Source organism: Marmota monax, unplaced genomic scaffold (assembly GCF_021218885.2).
Source record: "Marmota monax isolate L192 unplaced genomic scaffold, Marmota_monax_Labrador192_F-V1.1 WCK01_AAM20220418_F8-fsc00263, whole genome shotgun sequence".
NCBI lineage: Eukaryota > Metazoa > Chordata > Mammalia > Rodentia > Sciuridae > Marmota > Marmota monax.
In genome coordinates this window covers 277910-295269 of record NW_026693408.1, presented here as the reverse complement: position 1 = coordinate 295269, position 17360 = coordinate 277910, and the positions used below count along the sequence as shown (strand labels likewise).

At 37.6% G+C, this 17360-nt stretch overlaps 1 protein-coding gene across 8 annotated transcripts in view; it reads left to right on the top strand.

Moving 5' to 3' along the window:
- The first annotated feature begins 1392 nt into the window (after positions 1-1392).
- Positions 1393-17360, top strand: part of Cnot6 (CCR4-NOT transcription complex subunit 6) — a 76890-nt gene continuing 60922 nt past the window's right edge. Inside the window, exon 1 of one of the 8 annotated variants that reach the window (XM_046457072.2) lies at positions 1393-1743. The gene's annotated coding sequence lies outside the window, so the exon portion shown is untranslated. The remainder of the gene's footprint in view (positions 1744-17360) is intronic. The other 7 variants (XM_046457069.2, XM_046457074.2, XM_046457076.2 and 4 more) reach the window with 7 other exon arrangements.

The following is a 17360-nucleotide window of genomic DNA, read 5'->3' as shown; positions in this document are numbered from 1 at the left end:
GGAGCACAGGTTGCCAGGGCACAGGAGGAGAACCAGCTGGATATCTGTTCCACTGGCCCCTCAGGCTGGTACTTTATGTATAGCTACACAACTCCAGTAGTCTGGGGGTTAGAGGTTGTGTAGAAGGATGTCTAAGTAATTAGTTAGCCTGCACTTGTTCCCATTAATCCCATACCTGTGCTTAACTTTTGCATTGCTTTGCCCTTGACCTGTGTCTTGTGGAACTTGTAGAGGCTTAGGCTGTCATTGCCGTCATGGCAAATAGAAGGCAATGATCAGCTCAAGCCAATGCTGAGGAGAAGCAAGTACAGAACTCTTGTTCTGAATAGATCATTTGGATCTTTGAATAGTTTTTGTCTCTCAATGCTTTTCTCATCCTGCCAACTCTTCTCTGTCCCAGGCAACAGTTATCCATTTTGCACATTCTTAAGCAATTCTTTGTGAGGGCCAAATGATATTGGTTGCTATCATTCGTTCCTGCAACCTATTTCACTCTCATTTCTTCAGGGTTGATGTTTCAGGAAGGAGCAAGTAGTCCATGTTAGATTGCCATGCAGGTGCGTGGTCAGTTATATTCTTCAACATAGTCTCTAGTGCAATTTAACAGCCTGCTGGGTGTTACTCTTCCCTAGACTTACTCAGAACAGGGTGGGGTCTGATTCATCTCTGTGCCCAGACTATCAGTCGACTATTGCTTACTGATGCAAGCATCGCGAATCAGATTACTCCTTCTCTACTCACCTTCAATCACTACAGTTTGTCCTGAACAGAACAGCCTGATCTTTGAACACAGCTGTGGTCAATAACTCAACCGAGGGCCGCAAAACTGTCCATTAATTTATCAGACTGAACTACCATTAGTGGACCGAAATGGGCCATTAATTTGTTTTCTGCAAAACTGAAACAGGAAGAATTATTCGACTTGTTAAAGACTGAGTATTTGGTCTAAAGATTAAGACACTGGCTGAGGTTAAAAGTCTGCAAGCTGATCTGTGTTCCCAAGCGATTGACAGGCTGAGAAGAAATCGCGAGAAGCAAAATAAAAGAAAAAAGTGAAGAGATAAAAGTGAACCACCAGAGACAACAAAGGAGATGAAACAAGGGAGGATCCTTAGGAAGAAAAGAAAAATAGAAGCAACGGTGCAGGAAAGGAGTGAGAGCGGGAACAGGGGTTGGAGGGCGGTCCCCGCAGCGCGCCGGGCCGGCTCAGTGCTCCTCAGAACAGGGAAGAGGGGGCGGGGCTTCGGGCGTTTGAAGAGCGACCCCCCCTAACCGGACGCAGGATGGTTGCATCTGGACGCAGCGACCAATGGGCGGCCGGGATGTTGGAGCGGTGGCGGCGGTCGGGGCGCTAGCTGGCTGGGGGACGGCGGCCGCCGCCATGATGCTTGTTTGCTTTCAATGAAAAAGAGGGGGGCGCGAAGGAGGAGGCGTCGGCGTCGGTGGCGGCGGCGTCGGCGGCGCGGAGGAGAAGGCGGCGGTGGGCGCAGAGACGAGGGCGAGCCAGGGGGCCGAGAGGGCGGGAGGGCGTAGTGGTGGCCCATCGGGGCGGCTGAGGCGGGCAGCTGAAGCGGTAGCTCTCGGAGTGGAAACAAAGACCGGCGGCTGAGGCGGCAGAGGAGCGGCGGTGGCGGCGCTGCAGCAGCTGGCGGGACTGGTATGGTGGTTCCACAGGTCAGACCCCGCTGCACTCAAAGGGAGGAGGCGGTGGCAGCGGCGGAGGAAGGCGGCGCACCTCGAGAGGTGAGCGAGACGGGCCCGAGGCCCGACCCGGGCTGCTCCCCGACTGGCCGTGCATGGACCTTCAGGTCGGTCGTGCCGCTTGTAGCCGGAGCACGCCGGGATAGGTTGCGGGCAACTTTAGTTTTATGAGTGGCAGTCACACTGCTCTGCCAAGCTGGCGGCTGTTGGGGGCGCCCTCTCGACGCGACCGCCTTTCCGGGGCCGCGCCCCCGTGCCGAGTCTGGAGGACGTTGACTGACTGCGGTGGAGGCGGAGCGCAAGGGGCGGGGGTGGGCGCCCTAGCTCTGGGACCCAGGCTCCGGTCACCCTCAGCAGCCGGTATCCCTGTTTCGTGTCCTGGACGGGTGGCAACTTTGGAAGTGACTCTGGGAGTGCGCGCTGTGGAGTGTGGAACTTCGCACTCCATAGCCGCAGTTACCGCCAAGCGGGAAACCAACCGCTCCCCCCTCCCCCCGAATTTTTTAAATTCAGTTTAACTCAGATATTTTTTGGGGAAGCAGTGAATTACATGCTTAAAAAAGCACTTAGCACCAGATAAAAAGAGATTTATAGTATGGTTTTGTTGAGGTCACGGAGATAGTACTAATTACTTAAGCAGTTTTCTCCAGTAACGCAGATTAAATCTTGGCTTTTCATTTTTCAGCACCAGTCATTTACTGTGGGAACCTTTTTTTCCCTTTGACTCTTAACACCGCTCGTTCCCTGAGAGAGCTTGCTAATAGACACCTGTAACCTTTTTTCTTTAACTGTTAACCAAACGACAACATTGTGAATGGTCGTCTTGCTTGATCTTGGATTTGCTGTTACTGTGTTAAGCTGACGTTGTTGAAATAATCTGCTTAAATTTGAGTTCTTATATTTACCTGTTTTCCAGGTGAATTGTCTCATCATTGCTAGTACTGAATATTCTTGCTTACTTGCGCCTTGGAATTTAACTTTGGAGAGGAAGAAAGTAAATATGAATAAGACAAAAATAAAATGGTGTGTAATGGCACTTTGTATTTTTCATAGTACACTAAAATTTATCACCACTTCAGAACAGTTTTGAAGGGCTTAGGAGCTGTTGTTGCTACTGATCAAAAGGTTTTGAAGACTTTCTTTTTTGTTAATTGTTGCTAAGATAGTTACCACAGTCCTTAATGTGTGTGATGACTTTTAAAATTCAGAATAAAAGTTACTTAATGTCTTCAGTTCAGCTATCTAGTCCAGTCATCTTGCTGTAAACAAAATATTTGAACTGCTGCTCATGAGAAAACTGAGACCTAGAAAGGTTAAATTGACTTGTCTTAAGATATAACAGTTATGTGGAGGGCATGAGAGTGTGTAATTGTTGATGATTTGTTCCCTTGGGAAAGAAGGGGTTTTTTTTTTTTTGTTTTGTTTTTTTTTAATGGATAGAAGTTATTTAAGGTAGTTATGGCTGGTTAATTCTCAGTAGAGGAACAGGATGGTTACTGAAATGGTCAAAAGAGACTGTGTGATAAAGATACTTTTTTTTTTTTTTTTTTTTGAGACTGAAGTTTCTCCTTGAAAGTTAATCCTTGCATAATTTCAGATGATAAGTGGTGACATAGCTAAAGAAGCCTCCTTTTGAATACCTGTTCAATCTGTAGGCATTTTCATGTTTCTTAAATCTTGTTGGCAAAGTAAAACTGCAGTTGTTGGGAAATTTCAGACTCCTTCATTTGAACAGACATGAGCTTGGTCCTGACTACAAATAAAGACATTGTAGGAATTTGTAAGTATGTATTTTGATTAATGCTTAGATATTCCACTATACCCCTATTAGTCTTTGTATATTCTTTAATGCATACACCTTTTTTATATATAATGCAACCAAAAAGGGTAATGTATATAAGGCATATTGAAATAAATAGGTAAGGCAGCTCGCAGGTGAGGGGTCAATATCTTCAGCATGTTTGTAACCCGTTCCCATATGCAAGGTCCACTGGTTGGGAAGCTCTGGTTTAAAGCATTTTTCACTTTGAAAAAATTCCAAATAGGTTCAGGTAAGAATGTGTTTTACTGGAGAAGGTACTTTTGTTTGTGGGTATGTCACGCTTTCTACATGTTTGTTGTGTGACTGGAACTTAATGTATTATTTAGAAAAGAAAGTTCCCCAACTTTAATTTTCTAATTTCCTAGTTGTACAAAATCTTCTGATGTAGTTTTTTCTAGAGGTAGCCATCTTAAATGAAATGTGAGTAATAAAACACTGTATATGAAGTTAAGAGATCCTGAGTAAACTAAATTGTAATTATACTATACACATAAATGCATTAGGGTACAAAGGAATGTGCCAGATTTTGGTATTTGAATAAGTAATTAATGAGGAACAGAATAATTATTTGGATCTGGGATTGGGGTGGTCTTGGCTGCCTTAACTTTACCCTCTCTGGGCTCTTTCTCTTCCTTATCTATTTATATTTTTTCAAAACTTAAATAACATGTCAAAGAATAGCATATGCTAGCCATAGTGTTGGACACTGAGAATTAAAAAATGAATATGCTTAATTTTTGCTATATAGGCTTAATAGATGTACAGAGTGCTGTGGAAGAACAGAAGAATGATTAAACTTATGGAAGGTCTGGAACTGGTTTATAACACTAAAACTGAATAGGAGCTTGTCAAACTTGGGAGGGAGTCCTTTCAAACAGAAGGTTTGTACTGAGGTGTCAGATGTTGGAGTAAGGCTAGTGGTAAGGTGTTATTGAAACAGTGGGAGTGACTTGAGAGGAACTCGCAAAGGTGTGTCTGACCTAGATTTTGAAGGACCATGCTTGGGAAGATAGAAATGAAGTTTATTCCTTTCTCAGCAAAATAAGGAGTCAAAATACTTTGAACAGGAGAGCAAAGTGATTTAGGTATCAATTTTGCATCAGTGTGGAGAGTAGAGTGGAGCCAACACAAGTTAAAATCAAATCACGTTAGAGAGAGACGTATCTGATAGTTCCTTCTTTTTCACTTGGATGTGGTGGTGTCTCTTGTCTGTGGTCCCTTGTAGTGGGCTTGAGGGCTCTGCTCAATTACTGTAGAAGAGAGGGTCACTTAAAATAAAAATGTCAGTTTTTTGGGGAGAGTTGTTAAAAGCAGCCAAAAAATGAAAGCCCTACATGAAAGTTCAGGTTTGAGAACTTTCTTTCTGAGTTAGGCTTAGACAGACTAGAGAACTTAGCTGGAAAAATTAACCTTATGCTCACCAGACTTCAAAGCCACCAAGTTAAGGTTATGACTGTCCCAGTGGTTTGTTAGGATATGGTCTGTAAATGTGTTGTGAAATTTTGGGAAAAGACAGAGTTTTCTTCTTGGTAAGTTAATGAAATTGGAATATTGAAACTATATAAAGCCAAAGAACTCATAAAGTTGTTAATTTATAGTCAGTTCTGCTGTAAAGCAATATATAGATTCCTAAGAGTCACTGTGCTGTGCAAAATTGTACTGGAGAAACCACAGGTCCTATGGGAAAGAATGAAATTAGGATATAGCACTTAAAAACTTTGGCAGTGACACATAAAAAAAAAACAAAACCTAAAAAATTGGTTTGAGCTTTTTATACATGTTAAATAGTTAAGATGTAAATACACAACAAATGTGGTAATTTAAGGTGAAAAATATCTGATTTGCTTGTACAAATGGACCTCAGAAGGGTTGTTGCTTATGAATTATTGTGAATTGGTGGAAGGAGAGTTACCTGAAATCAGATAAAAAAATTGTTCACCCCAGAAATGAACGGTCACTCATAACACAAGGTAAACTGACTTAGTGAGTGTTTAAATGTGTTTTATGTATTTCTCTTCATCTTATTTCAATTGGGTGCAGTTTTCTACTTTTACTTAGTGTTGTTTGCAGACAAAATTGCACATAAGCAAATGAGAAATTTGCATTATATTCATATTGTTCCCTAATATATCATTCATGTTGGAAAAAAATTCACATTTTCAAAACAATTGTTTTATAGCATAACTAATTATACTTGAATATAGCACTTAAAAATAGTACTATAAGCTGGATGTGGTGGTGCAGCCTGTAATCCCAGAAACTGGGGAGACTGAGGCAGGAGAATTGTAAGTTCAGGATCAGCCTTGGCAAAGTGAGACCCTGTCTTAAAAAAAGAAAGAGCTGTGTACCCTGTCATAAGCCTGTAATCCCAGCCACTCTAGAAGCTGAGACAGAAGGATTGGAGGCTGAGACAGGAGGATCTTAGGCTGAGAAAGGAGGATCGTGAGTTCAAAGCCAGCCTCAGTAATGGCGAGGTGCTAAAGCAACTCGGTGAGACCCTCTCTCTAAATAAAATAGAAAAAATAGGCTGGGGATGTAGCTTGGTAATTGAGTGCCCCTGAGTTCAATCCCTGACACATCCGCCTCCCCCCACCCTCAGTCAAAAAAAAAAAAAGAAAAAAGGGCTGGGGGATGTACCTTAGTGGATTCAATTCAATTACCTGGATTCAATTCCCAATACAAAACAAAAAGCAAAACAAACCAATAATAATAGTACTATAACTCAGTTCCAAAAATACTTAATGAGCAACCCTTGTGTCCCAGGTACTGTGTAGACACTACCTTTGTAGGGGTTATGGTCTTGTTTGTAATGGTGTGAACAGAAAGACAAAAAGCACTCATCAGGTTATATCAGTTAGGAATATATAAACCATTTTGGGCATGCTTAGAAAGGAAAAATTTAATTCTTCTTGGGAAACTTGAGGTAGTGACCTCAGATGTCTTTGAGCTGGATCTTGAGGAATAAATAGGGATTTGTCAGGCTGAGTAGGATATTTTAGGGAAAAGAAATAGCATGTCCAAAATCAAATTTACAGCGTGGGTTATGGAACATAGGATACAAAGATGAAAGGAATAAGAAGAGGTCAGAAACAGCTTGTAAATAGTGTTAGGTGTTTTCTTAAAGTGTTAGAACTTCTACCTGTATAGAATGGGAATCCACTGAGAGTTTTGGTAGATAGGGTGGAGAAATGGTGTATATGACATCATACATTTTCATGGGGTACATAGTAAAAATGTGGAAGCTGGATTAATGGGGTTAAGATACTGGAATTAGAGAATATCATGTAAATGCTGCATGATAACATTTACATGTAGAGTGATAGTTCATTTAGATCTTCCTAAGAAATCAAAGTCATAAGAGATAGAAAAGTATATAATAACTTTGATATTAGAATTAGAGATAGACAAGCAGTCAACTATAAAAATAGGAAAGGTATGATTCAGAAATTTTTTACCTTGGGAAACTTGGTAGGATTTAACTTGGGAAATAGAGGAAGAAGAGCAGATTTGGACAAGCAAAGTGGTAGAGTTTGAGTTTTGAGTAGTTTTTCTTAACTCTTGAATATTTAGATGAGTATGTCTAACAGGTATGTAGATTGTATGTTGGTGGGAGATTTGATAGATTTGATCATTATGTCTTTGGCATTGGAAGATAGGCTTTTGTAGCAGAAGTAAAATATTGAGAATTATGGACACTGCTGGAAGAGTGTAAGTATGCAAATAAATAGCTGTGAAACTTAATATAGAACAGGAAGAGGAGAGGGCAGGGGGACCTCTTAAGGAGCAGGTAGCATTTAGTTTTTGGCAGAATTGAAGTAAAGTGGTTAAGGAGATAAAAGCAGAACAGGAAGTAGCAACATTACAGAGGCCAAGATTGATAAGAGTGCTGAGAAAGAGGAAGTTTTCAGTGGTAATAAATGGTCTCCTGGTTTAGGGGAGGATGAAGTCTGAAAATGGGTGGATAGGATTTGCCAGGTAGGTGAATATAAGCAGAGAAAAATTTTATGGGACCAAGACAGATTGAGGATTGGGCACATGGGAGGTTATGATGAAGACTCTTGTTTGAAAATGAGAGGAAAAGAGTAATAGTTCAAAGAGGAGGCCAAAGTAGAAAGAAGTAGACATCTGTGTTGTCAATTTTTTGATTCCTTAAGGTCAAAACTTAGGAAGTAAATTTCTAATGTATATTTACTTAGCTATTTTTCAAACTTTTCCTTGATAGTTTGGCTGGAATAATTGAATTTTTATTTGGTCATATGCATTTTTTTTTGGTGGAATTGATTTCAAAAACAAAGTTATTCCTCATTGGAGGTGGAGTTTATCTGGTGTGAAATCATAATAGTAGAATTTTCAGTCTTCACTTACTAGAAGATGTAGGATTTATTTTCATGTTCCTTGTGATAGGTTTGTACTTGAGCTCCATAGCCCAAAGTTCATTTGAATTTTTGGTGCAGGTTTTTTTGGCCGGGATGGGGGGTTACTAGGGATTGAACCTAAGGGTGCTTTACCACTGAACTACCATTTCCAGCCCTTTTTATTTTTTATTTTGAGATGGGCCTTGCTGAGTTGCTTAAGGCCTTGCTAAGTCGCTGAGGCTGTCCTTGAACCTACAGTCCTCCTGCCTCAACCTCCCAAATTACTGGGATTATACATATGTGCCACTAGTCTTAAATATGGAATGAGAGCAAATGGGGAATCATTAGATAATTTTTTTCCCCCCTGAAGTTACTTGTTACAAACTTGGAGACCTAATGAATTAGGCAGTGGGCCTGGTTCAATCTTTGTATATTCATTGATTGTATATAGATTTTTATTAGGTAGATTTTGAGTATGGAGTGATAGTTGTATTAGGAGGCCCAGCTAATTAAAGACCAAACAGAAAAGAAGATATGACACTCTAAAATTAAATAAAAAATGACTTGAGTTCAACTTATTTGAAGGTAAAATATTTTCTTTCATAAGATTATGTGTAGTTATAAGTAACCCACAGTGTCATAAAGCATTATCTGATGAAGCTAACTGCTGTGTTTTAGACTAATAATTTCCTTTATTACAATCTAAAATTTTTGGAAATGAAAACTCTATTTTGGACATCTAAAGAATTGTCATTTGTTTCCCAGTTTTAGGGAAATTGTTATAGGAAATCCAAAGATTTAGGGTTTGTAGTCATAGAAAGAAAAAAGATTTTTATCTGAATGTTGATAATGTAATGAGCACTGTGTTTTACATGTGTTATTTAACCCTCTCACCAAAATTGTGAACAGATAGTACTGTTTTATAAGTGAGGAAATTTAAGCCTTAAAGATGAAGGTAAACACATTGCAGAATTAGGACTTCTCTAATAGATCTGTCTGAGGTCAGTTTGTATTACTGACATTGTGTTGTACTCTTCCCTCTTTCTGCTGAACACACTGTCATGATGTTGTGGCTTGGAATGGACCTTTGTTGTAGATTTGATTGTATAGGGAGACCCACTTGCCCAAATTTATGACCATTTGCACTGGTGGCTAATCATGTTGACACACAGTTACTAATTGGCAGATTCTTAATACTTTTTGATTATGGATCAAAAACCTCACTGGAGTCCACATAAGAATACTTGTCATGTTGGTAAAATATATACACCATATATCTAGTCTGAAAGCATTCTGGAAGTGTTTTGTTATTTTGGAAGTGGCAGTCCCAAAGCAGTGTGTAGCAGATCTTCACTAGAACACAGGTGTTTTAGGTGTGTTTTCAAATATTTTGAAACCTTATCAGTGACTTTTGAGTAAGATTCCAGTGTTATTGATGCTTTGTAGGTCAACATTTCATGGAAAATATTCTTTCTTAGTTTTAGGGGGGGAAATGACTGGATCAAAACTGATTCCTTGTATATTAAGAACTTCACAAATGAATATTTGAATGTTGATAATGTGATGAGTACTGTGTTTTTACCTGTGTTATTTAGCAGCTAGAATAAGTGTTGAACGCTGACAGAGACTAATTCCCTCTAGGTACTGGTAACTAGAATATTATGATTTGTTGTAGAAAGAGGGTACCAAGTAGAATTGAAAAATCTTGCAAAAGGTAAGAAAAATTAAAGGATTTATGTTGATGCCCATCATTTGGTGCTGAAGCTAGGGACTAGGTGATCTAGATGCTTGTCTCATGCTAAGGGAACAGATTTAGGTTTGATAGCCTCCTGCTCCTTACCTTTAGTCTTGGTGAAAATCTTACCACACAAATCATAGTTTTGTTTTTGTGCTGTGCATATTAGTGGACAGACATAAAAGATATTTGCAAAAATATAAAACTGTTGCCCTTCTCAGTAAATTTTTACTTGTTTTTTAAAAAGTTACTTTTCATAGCAGGGTCATTTGTTAATATGATAGATTGTTATTTTTGAGTTTATAAATATTTTTAAGTTTCTCAGTTCTAATTTGATTGGTTCTTGATAGCTACAACCCACATAAAGGAGAGCTCCTTGAGGTACCAGTTAATTTTAAAGTGTAAAAGGATCCAGAGATGATGGGTTTGAGGTCTCTTTAGAGAGAGATCAGGAGTTGAGAATATAGTGATAAGGTTAGCTTGGGAAAGATGATAAGCCTGAGACATAAATAGGGGCTCATGGTTCCTGAAACATTGTATAATGGAGAATTGTATTTAGAGAATGAACTTGTTGGTTGATAGAATCCTATAGAGTAGTTTGAGGCAGTGATGAAATAGAGAGGCTTTGGATCTAGATTGTTCTAGCTTGAAATCTCAGCTCCGTTGTTTATTAAGAATATAAGACCGGAGGGAGATTAATATTTAAAATCAGACACAGTTTCCTTATCTATAAACATAAAATGAGGATAGCTTCTATCTCATGGGTTGCTGTGAGAATTATATTAAGATAATAAGGTCATTATTGCGTAGTAGTTGAAAGCACAGACTTAGATGGGTTGAAATAGCTCGGTAGCCTCAGATAAATTACTCATTCTCTGAATCTTCCTTTCTTAATATAAAATGACTAATAGGGTGTACTTACAAGATTATTTGAGGGTTAAATGATATAACATGTAAAGTGCTTAATAGATCTGACAGGTGGTAAGTGCTCAAAAAAAAAAAAAAAAAACAGTTAAATGTTGTATACTTAGTGTAGTACACAGCAGATAGGTGCTTAACACATTTTTGCCATGACTTGCATCTGTTTATACTTGTATTTGGCCATAACATGTCACTGAGATTAAAGTTCATATAGTTTGTTCCCTTGCTTCTTATCCCAGGCTATCCTAGAACCAATGTTCTCCGTTTCCTTGTATACTAGGAAGGTTCTTTCTGTTTGGTTTCTCTGGATTTTGTCTTCAACATTAGAAACCAAGTTATCAGTGTTTCATATTCTTGGTAAGATAGTCACAACTTGTTTTACTTCTCTTAACACTCTTGTAAAATGGTTGCTTTTTTTTTTTTTTTTTTTTAATTTAACTACCACCACTGCTTCCCTTGAATTCATGTAAACATTCACTAAGTACCTACTGTCTGCCAGGCTAGAGAGAGGTAAATATACAAATTTTATGGAGCCTATGTTTTTGTAGGGTGAGTTAGATATATTCAAAAAAATTAAGGTGGTATTAATGAATACAGCTGTAGACATATTTTCAAGGTTGAGAATAGTTCAAATCAGGAAACAGTAAACTATTTGGGAGGGACAGGGAAGAAGGTTGTAATGGACCTTTTGAAATTAGATATTCATGTTAGTGTTTGAAGGATAACTAGGGATCTTTTGATATCTGGGGCATTTCAGGCAGAAATAATACCATATGCAAAGACATGGAGATTTGTGAGAGGTAAATAGAAATTGGAGAGATCCATTATGAGGCTAGAGGCACACAAAAGGCAGGCAGGTCACAAGCACACATTATTTTGTGATTGAGTATGAGTTTCCTCTGGTATTTTAGTTTAACATAGTGTTAGCCCTCCATATTTGCGAACTCAACCAACTACTGAAAATATTGGAGGGAAAATTGGATCTGTACTGAACATACACAAATTTTTTTTTCTTGTTTTTATTTCCTAAGCAATACAATCTAACAGCTGTTACACAGATAGTACTTACATTGTTTTAGGCATTGTAAGTAATCTAAAGATGATTTAAAATATATGGGAGGATGTGCATAGTCATATGCAAATACTGTGCTCCTTTATATAAAAGGCTTTGGAGCATCCTCAAATTTTGGTATCCACTGAAAATCTTGGAACCAGTCATCCTAGGACCGGTTGCAGTTACCATGTGATGACTGTATTGATCTTTTGTATTAGGTGCAGTGCCAGATTCAAAGGGTACTAAGATGAATAAGATGTAGTTTTAGGACCAAGAATGGTATCTAGGATGAATTATGATGATGGAATAGCTCATGTAAATACTTCAGGAATTAAGGTGGAATCAGTGAGAGATTTAGGAGTTGAAATGGGCTGGAACTGGAGACTGTCATACTCATTTTTGGTTTGAAAACTGGGTGGGGATCATAAGAAGAAGGCAGATTTGAAGATCAAGGTGATAATTTCATTTATTGGTACGATCTTTTTGATAACCTTGTTTTTTTTCCCACTAACTGCTTTTTCTGTTCCTCCTAAGGCTATTCAGGTACTTTGTTTCTGAGACATTATCATGGGTTGTTAGATACCTGCCATGCTATTTTCAGCTATTTAAAATAGCAATCTCAAAACCCAGCTAGGGCTTAAGCTTTGCGTTTTAGACAACCCATCTTTTTCAGAAGAGTTGTTATTTTGTAGTTTTGTTTTCTGACAGGACACTAGTGGTACTTATTTTGCCACTAAGGACACTTGCTAAATAAGGTTTATTATTGTGTAAACTCTTTAACTAGCCAATATATGAAACCTAGTTAGAAGGAGAAAAGGAGTGTCATAACTTTGAGAGGCAGGATGATTTAGGTTTACAGTGACAATAGAAGTATCTAAGTTGAATTGAAGTTATAAAAAAAGGATTAGAACTGTAGTCCAAGGGAGCCAACTGGTTTTATCTATACTAGACTCAGACTCTAATGGTTTAGATGTGTGGTATCCCCCAAAAGCTCATATGTGAGACAATGCAAGAAGATTTAGAGGTGAAATGATTGGGTAATCCAATCAGTGAATTAATCCCCTCATAAGGATTAACTAAGTGAGAAGTTGTCTTTAAAAAAGTTAAGATCTGGGGGTGTAAATCAGTAGTAAAGTATTGATGGGTTCAATTCCCAGGACCACCAAAAAAGAAAAATATGTGTTGTGGGCCTGCCATCTCGGCCATAAAATAATCATATTTATCAATATATTGTGTTTATATAACATTTAAAATGTCTTAGATACTGATAGAAATGTTCCACATCCTTGTGGAAACAGAATATTTATTATATTCTCTTAGTGTATATTATGTTCTGTTAGTGTTACACCTAAAATATTTTAAGGTACCTGTGAATGAATTGTCATTTGTGGTATATTTTAAAAGGGAGTGAACTGGGGAGGCGTTCAAAGTACAGGCCTAATGGCTTTTTTATTTTTTATGAAATGAAAAATACCAAAGTTGTTTTTATGTTCAACTTCCTTTTTTTGACTATTTCTTTTTCCATTTTAATTATGTCACTGTTTTCCTTCTTCTCTTTCCATTGAAAGCATGGTTTGGAACTCATTTCTGTTCCTGTTTTGAAATTTGTGCACTTTTCATTGAGTTCTCTTTTCACTGTAATGTATGGAAATAATGGACTGTAATAAATTTGGCATGGGATTGCTATAAACACAAGTTTTGTATTTTGGACTACTTCTGAAAACTAGAATGTTTTTTGAAGGACATTCAACAAAATTCTATTATTGTTTTGTCTAATCATAGTTTGTGGACAGCATTCATGGTTGCTTTGTTATGGAAAAACAGCTTGTGCCATTTATGATTGTGGAGCATAACTGAAGAATGGCAGTAAGTCTGCTGATTACATCAGAAGGTACAGAGAGACATATTGGAATAAAGGTCTGGAAAGGTAGAGCATTTTGAATTCAGAACTGTAGAGTTTGAATTTATTTTCTCTTAAAGCAATAGAGATCTTAAAAGGGAGTAGAAGAGATGACAGATTCATAGTTTCTAAGCTTTTATAGGACCAAAAGTCAGTCCAGTTAAATCTTCCATCCTTTGTGGCTCTTTTTACTGAATTTTGCAGTGTAATTAGAATTCAGTCTTAGGAAGAATAATTTGAGTGTGGTATATAGGTTAGTTGTAATTTTAAAAGCATGAGTACCAATTATAAGAACTTGATTACACTGTTGTAAGATTTTTGTTTGCCCCTTCATAGATTAAACCTAAGAATTTATTTATTCTTTATTTCTAGCGCCTAGCAGAGTGCTTAGTAGCACTAAGTGCTCAGTAAATAACTTGGTGAATGAATAATTTTGTAAAGAAAGCACGTATGGAATGCATAAAAGAGTGTACTGAACTTTTGTCTTTAGGAAGGGCTAGAAGATGTAATAAGAGTTATTTGAAGTAAGTGAGTAGGAGTTTAGGTCTTTGGTAAAGGAATTCGCATTTGTTGAAAGACTGTGACTTAAAAGTAGGGTTGCTCTAATTTAGGACTATTAGTGAGGGGGATGTATAGAAGTGGCTGAAGGGTGGGAGAATAGCTAATTTCAGTGCAAAAGACTTGGAAGACCAGGTATGATGATGCTCACCTATAATCCAAGCTGCTCAGGATGCTGAGGCAAGAGGATTGCAAATTTGAGGCTATTTTGGGCGACTTAGGAAAACCCTGTTTCAAAAATAAAAAAGCTGGGAGGTGTAATTGAGTGGTAAACTGCTTGGTTAAGGGGTCCTGGGTTCAATCCCCAGTACTGCAAAGGAAGAAAGAAAAAATCGCATTTATTTATTTATTTATTTATTTGGCACTTTATCTAGGTAGCCAGGAAGAGCCATTTTACATTTTTAAAAAGGAGAGTGCCATGAGCAGGCACGTATCAGGAAGATGATTATAGTACTCAAAGAGGGATTGGGTAGTAGTTGAAGTTGAAAAATAAGTAAGATCTATATTAACTTCAGTGGCAGTGAAAATGAAGAATACAGATTAAGAGCTCCTCAGTAGGTAAAAGTAATTAGAATTTAGTGAAAAATTGGTTGAGACATTGTTAAAAATGCATTGGAAGAAGTAAATTGGCATTGAGATTAGTTTTTTTCACTACCTTTTCAGGTCATTTCAGTTCTAGCTTTTGGTAGCCCTGAGAGGAGTCTGAGTCATACATAGGGGCTTTCTGCACATGAGTTTCTTTCTTTCTGTTTCTCTCTCTTCCTTTCTTGTCTTTCTTCCTTTTTTCCTCTGGGATGATTGGAAAAGAAATAAAACCAGAGGATGGAGAAGGAGAGATGGGCACAGTGGTGCACACCTGTAATCCTAGCAGCTCTGGAGGCTAAAACATGAGGATCTCCAATTCAAAGCCAGCCACAGCAACAGCAAGGCACTAAGCAACTCAGTGAGACCCTGTCTTTAAATAAAATACAAAATAGAACTGGGATGTGGCTCAGTGGTTGAGTGCCCCCTAAGTTCAATTCCCAGTTCAATTTCCCACCCCTCGCTCAATAAATAAATAAAGAATGGAAACAAAGAAAATGTAGAAAAGGTCTAAAAGAAAAGAAAGATTACAAATTCAGTATTTTCTTTATCATATCAAATGAGACTGGCTGTAACTCAGACTCATTTTTCCTTTGAAGAAAATCTGGCCAACTAAAGAAGTTAACTTCAGAAAGCCTTTAACAAAAACACATTTTGTACCTTGTCAAAATACACATTTATCACATAATTTTAAAATATTTTAATATGAACTAGTTTTTTAAAAAAAATTTATTTGTTCTTTTTAGTTATACATGATAGTAGAATGAATTTTAACATACGTACATGGAGTATAATTTCCCATTTTTGTGGTTATACATGATGTGGAGTTACACTGATTGGGTATTCATATGTGAACATAGGAAAGTTATGTCCCATTCATTCTACTATCTTTCCTATTCCCATCCCCCTTCCTTTCCTTCATTCCACTTTGTCTAATCCAGAGAACTTCTGCCACCCTCCTTATTGTGAGTTAGCACACACATATGAGAGAGAACATTTGGCCTTTGGTTTTTTTAGGATTGGCTTATTTCACTTAGCATGATAATCTCCAGTTCCACTCATTTACTGGCAAATGCCATAGTTTCATTCTTCTTTAAGGCTGAGTCATATTCCATTGTGTGTATATACCACATTTTCTTTATCCATTCATCTGTTGATGGGCACTTAGCTTATCTATGGTGAATTGAGCTGCTATAACATTGATGTGGCCATGTTACTATATTATGCTGATTTTAATTCCTTGGGTATATCCTGAAAAGTGAGATAACTGGGCCAAATTTTGATTCCATTCTAAGTTTTTTGAAGAATTTCCATACTGCTTTCCTTAGTAGTTGCACTAATTTGCAGTCTCACCAGCAATGTGAGTACCTTTTTCCTTACATCCTCACCAGCATTTATTGTCGCTTGTATTCCTGATCATTGCCATTTCAACTGGAGAGAGATGGAATCTCAGTGTAGTTTTAATTTGTATTTCTCAAATTGTTATGGATGTTGAACACTTTTCATATATTTGTTGACCATTCATATTTCTTTTTCTGTGAAGTGCCTGTTCAATTCCTTAGCCCATTTTTATTGATTGTGTTATTTGTTTTTTTTAGTATTAAGTTTTTAAAGTTCTCTATATTTCCTGGAGATTAATGCTCTGAGGTGCAGGTGGCAAAGATTTTCTCCCATTCTGTACGGTCTTTCTTCGTGTTCATGATTGTTTCCTTTGCTGTAAAGAAGCTTTTTAGTTTGATACCATCCCAATGATTGATTCTTGATTTACTTCTTGTGCTTTAGGAGTCTTGTTGAGAAAGTCAGGTCCTAATCTGACATGATAGAGAACTGGGCACGCATTTTCTTCTAGTAGGCACAGAGTCTCTGGTCTAATGCCTAGGCCTTTGATCACCTTTGAATTGAGTTTTGTGCAGGGTGAGAGATAGAGGTTTAATTTCATTTTCCTACATTTGGATTTTGTTTTCCTAGCAACATTTGTTGAAGAGGTAATCTTTTCTCCATTATATGTTTATGGTGCTTTGTCAAGTATGAGATAACTATTTACGTGGGTTTGTCTCTGTGTATTCTATTCTTTACCATTGGTGTTCATGACTGTTTTGGTGCCAATGCCATGCCGTTTTTATTACTATAGTTCTAGTATAATTTAAGGTCTGGTATTGGCTTCACTTTCCTCCCTAAGGATTGTGTTGGCTATTCTGGGTCTCTTATTTTTCCAAATGAATTTTATGATTGCGTTTTCTATTTCTATGAAGAATGTCATTGGATTTTATTGGGAATTGCATTAAATCTGTTTAGTGCTTTTGGTTTTCTATTTCTATGAAGAATGTCATTGGATTTTATTGGGAATTGCATTAAATCTGTTTAGTGCTTTTGGTGGTATGGCCATTTTAATTATATTATTTCTGCCTGTCCAAGAACATGAGAGATGTTTCTGTCTTCTAAGACCTTCTGTAAGTTTTCTTTAGGCTTCTGTAGTTTTCATTGTAGAAGTCTTTCACCTCTCTTTTTAGATTGAGTCTCAAATATTTTCTTTGAGGCTGTTGTCAATGGGATAGTTTTCCTAATTTCTCTTTCAGTTGATTGATCACTAATGTATATGAACACAATTGATTAAAGGGAGTTAATTTTATATCCTGCTATTTTACTTAATTCATTTATGAGTTCCAAAAGTTTTCTGGTGGAGTTTTTTGGGTCTTCTAAATATAGAATCATGTCATAGCCGAATAGGAATA